A 5854-nucleotide genomic window follows, 5' to 3' on the forward strand; every position below is an offset into this window, starting at 1 on the left:
TGACATGTTCACAGTAAATGTAATGGCATTGCTTCTCCAGCAGATGGAAGTGAGGGCTGACAGCAGATAACAGTTATGACATACCACTGGAAAAGTTGAAACTTGAGTTCCGGTTTTCTTAGTCTGGTCACTGCCACTGCAGCATACAAGGCGAAAAACATGACATAACGAAAGCATTACCTCAACTATTACGGAAATATAGCTTTTATCATCTGTATATGTAGAAAACACATCGGGGAGCTAAGAAATAAGGCGTGGATTAAGACACTGTTGAAAGAAATTTATAGGGCCCTGGAAATATTCATTAAACGCGACAGAGAATATGCAGAAAGGAATGAAAAAGTCAATTCAATAGTCATCGTCAAATTTAATCTTCTCATCAATTGACAGCGTCAGATTGGCAAAGGTAGTCACGAAGAAGAATTCACAGAGTGCATTTGGGACAGTCTTCTCGAAGAATATGTTTTCGATCCAGCCAGGCAACTTGATATATTGGATCTGGTATTGTGTTCTGGAGGATGGTTAATAAATGACGAAAGATTCAAAGATATCATCGAAAACATTGGCTGTCACATAACAAAATTTAGCATTCAATTTGAGAGGGAGAAATTTGCATCAGAAACAAATATTCCAGGTTTTTATAAGGGTAATTACAAAGGAATGAGGGCAAGTCTTGCTGGAATGGACTGTAAAATGAGTTTAGCAGCAAAGACATATGCAGAACCATGACAGTCATTTATGCATAACAGTTTATGATTCACAGCAAAGATATATCCCATCGAGAAGGAAGGATTAAAGGAAGGGGACAAGCCAATTACTGTTAAGCAGGGAAATTAAAGATAGCAACAAATTGAAAGAAAAGACAAAAAACGAAAACTTAAAAAGTATCAAATATCAAAGTAAAGCAGAGCATTTTGAAATTTTGTAGAGCTATCAAAATGCAAGACAGAAATTAATAAGGAGAGAGAAGGTGCACAATTAAATGTAATTTTTAAAATGATACAATTAAAAATACAGGTAATATCAAAATGGACAGCAAGTGGTTCCTTAATTTTTTAGAAAGGAAGAGAAAGGCCCAGTGAACACAAGTTTATCTTGAGTGAAGCTGGGGAATTAATGACTGCGAACCATTAAGTAACAGACAAGTTGAATAAATACTCTTCATCAGCCTTTATTGCAGAATTCCAAAATTCCTAAATAACGAAGGGCAAAACACAAAGGAGATGAATACAACACAACAACTCCACTGAAAGAAAAGAACTGCTGGGGAACTTAATATGACTAAATATCATTAATTACATTGGAACTGATGTGATGAAATCGAGGCCAGGAAAATAAATAACGTCAAAAGTGTGAGATGCACTTGTAGTAACTTTCTAATAATTATTAGATTTCCGAAACAGTCCCAGAAGATGGGGAAACTGGCAAGATAATAACTTAATTCAGAAAAAGAAAGACGCAAGGAAACGTGACTGACGCCACTTAATTTAACACAAATCATTGCAAGAATGGTGGAGCCGATCATATCGTATGTAGCAGCAGAGTGTTTAGAAGTCTATGACATGATCAAGAGGACTGAGAATGGCTTTTTGAAAGGGAAATCTTACCTGATAAATATATTAGAATTCCTTGAGCATGTAAAAAAAAAACGGAGGGAAGCAGTTATTGTCATACGTTTAGATTTTCCGATGGCATTCAATGAGGTACCATGCATATTATTACTTAATAAGGCAAGAGCCCAAGGCTTTGGAGGCAGCATATTGGCGCAGTGAGAGGATTGTCGAAATCACAGTAGAACGATTGTTAGACTCAGAGTTTTATTTCACCGGACGTCAACCTGGAACAAATAGAGTATCACATGAATTCGTGCTGGGTGCACAAATATTTGCAATGTATATTAATGACTTTGATGAGAAATGTGAATGTACTGTAGTCAAGTTTATGAACTACACAAAAATAGGAGAGAAGGCAAGTGGTGAGAATGACACAAAGAGTTTGCAGAGAGATATGTATAGGACAAGAGTGTGAGCAAAAACTTGGGATATTAATGCAAAGTGGATGAAGTGCATGTAAAAACATGGAAAATGTGAGGATATACACTTTGGTAGGAAAAATAGAGCTGCTAAATATTATTCAAATAAAAATTAAATGAGAATTCTACAAAACAAATTTGGGAGTCCTCATCCTTGAAGCACAAAAAGGTAGTTTTTAAATTCAGCTGTTAATGAGGAAGTCAGACTTAATTTTGGGCTTTATTTCAAATATAATGGAATATTGAGAGTCCGAATATGAGGACAGAGGAGATGCATACATGGCTGAGGAGGTCGTGCACAGGGCAGAATTCACATTTTTGGATCATTGCGATCTCTTCAGTGGTAGAAATGACCCTTACAAGAGGGAGAGGATCTAACTGAATTGGAAGGGGACCAATATTCTTGCAGGGGAAATTGGTACTGCTCCTTGGGAGATTTTAAACTGGTAAGGAGAATTGCGAGGGACGTGGTGCTGGGAGGCACCAAAGAGATAGGGAGAAAATAGAAACTGCTGAGGCTGGCACAGAAGGTAAGACGAGTAAGTCTAATCGACAAGAGTAGACAAGAGCTTAGCAGGGAACGAGGTATTACTGGTAAATTGAAGTGCATTTCCTTCAATGCAAGAGGCATGACAGGTAAGGCAGATGAAGTTACTACAAGGTTGGGAACATGGGACTGAAATATCGTAGCTATTACAAAATACGTGTCTCTGGAATAGACAGGACTGGGCGCTTAATGTTCCAGTGTATGGATGCAATACGAAAGATAGAAGGGGAAGCAAGAGAAGAGGGGGATAGGTGTTTATAGTTCGTTTGAACATTACGGCTACACATAGGGCAGATACTCCTGGGCGACCATACGGTGAAGTTATGGAGGTGGAACTTCAAAATAAGAAAGTGATCAACACCTTGTTGGTACTGCACTGTAGGCCTCCCAATAATCAGTGGGAAATTGATAAACAAACATGTGACGGGATCTCAGACACTTGTGAGAGAAATTGGACAATGGCAGGGAATTTTAAATGTCCAAACATAGAATGGGAATGTCATAATGCAAAGGGCTTGGACGTGGAAGAATTTCTTATTTGTGTACAAAAAAAACATGCTTCTTCAATATGCGGATGTACCTCCTTGAGAAGGAGCATTACTTGACCTTCTGTTGGGAAATAAGGCAGGGCAAGTGACTGTGTTTCGTTGGGAGAGCACTTTGAGAGAAGTGATCACAATTCTATTAGGTTTAAAATAGTTACAGGAAAGGATAGAATGGATCACAAAGTTAAAGCTCTAAATTGGAAACTAATTTTGAAGGTATTAGACAGGAATTTTGAAAAGTTGATTCCGGGAAACTGTTCACAAGGAAAGAAAATATTCAGAAGAGAGAGAACTTTAAGAATGACATAATGAGAGCTCAGATATGGTATGTTCCTGTTTGTGTCAGGGGAAAAACTGGTAGGTGTAGTGAATGTTGGATGATTGGAAAAATTCAGGCTCTGCTCAAGAAAAAGAAGAAGGCATATACCAGATATAGACAGCTGGGATCGAGTGTATCCCTAGAACAGCATAAGGACTGTAGAAGTATACTAAAGAGGGATCTCGGGCTGGCACAAAAGGGACATGAGATATCTTTCGCTGAAAGTGTTAAGGTGAGTCTAAAGTGATTCTATAATTATATTAAGGGCAAAAAAAGAATAACTAGAGAGGGACTATGGGCCCTTAAATATCAACGTAGAACCACAAGAGATGTGTGAGATACTGAACGAATATTTTGTGTCCGTATTTGCTCTGGACAATGACATGGAAGCAAGGGAACTTTGGGAAATAAATAATAATGTCTTGAGAAGATTTGAGGTGTTGGAGGTCTTAAAGCACAACAAGAGAGATAAGTAACCGGGACTTGATTAGGTTCTCCACAGAACTCTAATGGAAATTGGGGAAGAGGTTGCTGGTCCCCTCTTTTATCATTGATAGCCACAGGTGAGGTGCCCATAGACTGTACAGCGGCTAACCTGGTGCTATTATTTAACAAGATTGTAAGCAAAAGTCAGTGATCTATCGAACCGTGAGCCTGACATCAGTGGTAGAAAACTTGTTCAATGGGATTTCTGAGGGATAGAATTTACATCCATTTTGAAAGGGAAGGAGTGATACAGCAAGGCTTTTTTGCAAGGATGTAACCAAAAGAAAAATTAGAATTGATGATTATCAGAATGGTAGACATTGTTTACTTGGACTTTAGGAAAGCCTTTGACAAGGTTCCACATAGTAGTCTGTTTATCAAAGTCGATTCATGTGGGATTCAGGGTGAGCTTGCCAATTGGATACAAAATTCCCTGATGGCAGGAGACAAAGGGTCGTCGTGGAGGATTGTTTTCTGGACTGGAGGTCTGTTGCAAGTGGTGTTCCACAGGAGTGGTGCTGGGTCTGCATTTTTTTGTCATTTATATCAATAATTTAGATCAAAATATTGGTAAGTTTGCGAATAACATCGAATTTGATAGTGTATTGGACAGTGAAGAAGGATATCTAAGATTAGAAAGAGATCTTGTTTGATCAGATCAATTGATTGACGAGTGAAAGGAGGAGTTTAGTTTCGAGAGATGTGCGGTTTTGCATTGTGGGAAAACAAACAAGGACAGGACGAAAACAATTAAAGATAGGGACTCCTGTAGTGTTGTAGTACAGAGAGAACTAAGGGTCATTTACATAATCCTTTGAAGTTTGCATCACATGATTTGACAGCGTGGTTCAGAAGACGTTTAGTACTTTTGCCATCATTGCTCACGCCTTTGAGTATGGGAGTTGGGAAGACGTGTTAAAGGTCTACAGGACGTTGGCAAGTCCTCTTCTGGAGAACTGTGCCCCGTTTTGTTCGCCCTCTTATAATAAGGATGTCATCAAGCTGGAGATAGTTCTGAATAAAAAATATCAGAATGTTGCAGCAGTGGAAGATTTGTGTTGTGAGGAGGGCTGCAGAGTCATAGAGTCAAAGAGATGGATAGTAAGGAAACAGACCATAAGTTTCAACTCGTTCATGCCTACCAGATATCCTAAATTAATCTAGTCCCATTTGCCTGCAATTGACCCATATCCCTCACAACCTTTCCTATTCGTTTACACATCCAGATGGCCTTTAAATGTTATAATTATACCAGCCTCCATCTCTTCCTGTGGCAGCTCGTTCCATATATGCACCACCCTCAGCGTGGAAAAGTTGCCCTTTAGCTCGCTTTTAATTCTTTCCTCTTTTACCATAAGCATATCCTTTCTAGGTTTGGACTCATCTACCCTGTGGAAAAGACCTCGGCTATTCACTCTGTCCATGCCCTCATGGTTTTATGAACTGCTATTAACTCATGCCTCAGCCTCCGACAATCCAGGGAAAATAGCTCCAGTCTATTCATCTTTTCACTATAGCTGAAACCATCCAAGCGTGGCAACATACATGCATTTTTTTTTCTGAACTCTTTCAAGTTTCAAAACATGTTTCCTTTCGCAGAGACCAGGATTGAACGCAGTTTTCAAGAATTGGCCTATCCAATGTCTGATACAGCCGCAACATGACCTTCCAACTCCGATACTCAATGCAACGACTGGTAAAGCCACGCATACCAAACACCTTCTTCACTCTTCTTTCTACCTACGACCTCATTTTCAAGGAACTATGAAACCACGCTCCAAGGTCTCTTTGTTCGGCAACTCTCTCCAGGACCTTACCATTAACAGTCAAAATCCTCACCTGATTTGCCTTATCAAAATCCAACACCACACATTTATCTAAATAAAACTCCATCAGTCGCTCCGCTGTGCATCGGCTCATCCATC

General features: G+C 39.2%; 1 long non-coding RNA gene across 1 annotated transcript; it reads right to left on the reverse strand.

The window, feature by feature from the left end:
* Positions 1-350: 350 nt before the first annotated feature.
* On the reverse strand, positions 351-5138 carry LOC125487516. Its single transcript, XR_007265930.1, has 2 exons — positions 1608-5138; positions 351-511 (listed from the first exon to the last, which is right to left on the reverse strand). It is a non-coding gene; the product is annotated as an uncharacterized LOC125487516 (long non-coding RNA).
* Between the last annotated feature and the right edge of the window lie 716 nt (positions 5139-5854).

This window comes from Rhincodon typus, chromosome 42 (assembly GCF_021869965.1).
Source record: "Rhincodon typus isolate 14 chromosome 42, sRhiTyp1.1, whole genome shotgun sequence".
NCBI classification, from domain to species: domain Eukaryota; kingdom Metazoa; phylum Chordata; class Chondrichthyes; order Orectolobiformes; family Rhincodontidae; genus Rhincodon; species Rhincodon typus.